Genomic DNA, 1,468 nt, shown 5'->3' with positions numbered 1-1,468 from the left:
TAACTAAATAAACCTGCGATCAGAAAACCTTTAGACACTCATCTTAGACATGTGTGGTAGATATTTTGTCCTAGATTCAAAGACTGTTTTGTGTGTTTCAGAAGAGAAGTATCGATCTCTTTGTTGTTTGGTGCATTCATTGATTAATTATGAGCCACGGCTGCCACTCACACTGGTACCATTGCTCTTTCCCTGGAGAGCGAAGTGTGAGGCAGCCGGAAGGCACACTTCCTGTGGCAGCACGAGGCAGTCGTGGTCAGGCTGACGCATGGCGTCCTCTGACTCTGCTGTGCTGGAGCTGGAGGTGGGGCAGGGGTGGACGTGGTGAGGCAGAGCTCCCATGCCCCCGACAAAGCATCACCGGTTTATTCCAGCGCAGGAGTAGTTGACTAGGAACTGTCATGAGTTACTTAGACCAGTATCAGATCCGATGCTTTTCTAGAAGGCTACTCAGTCGGGATCTGTTCCGTTCCTAGTGCGAAGGAACACCTAAACGAAGGACTGCGTTTTGGAGTAGCCCAGTGCTCTCCCGAGTGTAGGGGATAGGCTTTGAAAGGCATCACGCTTAGAATAAAATTTCTTGCTTTTCATAATACGCCTGACCTCATCGCTTCCCCCAGCGAGTGAATGTTCATCTTGTGGTGCCATGCTTTACATGAGTTTAATGTTTTAAATTGTATAATAAAATTTTGGGGGAGAAATATTTCGGGACCCATGTAAACTGGGTATGTTCTATCAGTGGAAGAGTTCTGATGAACTCGAGTAGACGGTAGACTTTGCATATGTTTTGACATGTTAGAAAATTGACAGTTTACTAAGATCTTCGGGGTATTAACAGTTACACCTTTGTCGAAATTTCATCCCTCTAAAGCGTCACGGTCAATAAAATTTAAAATGTTAATAACTATATATAGAAATATTTCTGTTCTTTTGCTTTTGTAAATTAATGATTAATTTCTTTGTTTTCTCTTGAAGGTTCAAAAACCAGAACGAGAGTCCAGAAGTAAATCAAATGCTGTGAACCAGTTTCTCTTTTCTTCCTTTCATTTGAGTTTTTTCTGTTTTTCTGTTTTGTTTTCATGTGAGTCTTGCGGGTGGGGGTAACAGTGAAATACCTGTCTTTGAAAAACAAGCTTTTTTATGAAAGTAAATACTTCGTACAATTTATTAAAGGCTAATTTATAAAATTGTGAATCTTTAGTTTATATTCTTTTAGCTGCCTCCCGTTGTCTCTGAAAGGTTCTGGAGTACTCGTAGGAAAAATTACTATGATGTGCATCTTCTAACTGTCATATATTTCCCAGAGTGTACAAAACGTTTGACAAAGGCTTTTTAAAGAGATAAAAAAAAAAAAAAAAAAAAAAACTTAAAATAAAGGCCTCTTTTTGCGTGATACAAATACACAATTTGTCGTGGTCGTAAGATTTGGTTTACATTGATTTTGTTCAGTTCCACGAGCATTTCTTCA

Source organism: Pteropus vampyrus, unplaced genomic scaffold (assembly GCF_000151845.1).
Source record: "Pteropus vampyrus isolate Shadow unplaced genomic scaffold, Pvam_2.0 Scaffold164, whole genome shotgun sequence".
Classification (NCBI taxonomy): Eukaryota; Metazoa; Chordata; class Mammalia; order Chiroptera; family Pteropodidae; genus Pteropus; species Pteropus vampyrus.
This window is presented reverse-complemented; position numbering follows the sequence as displayed.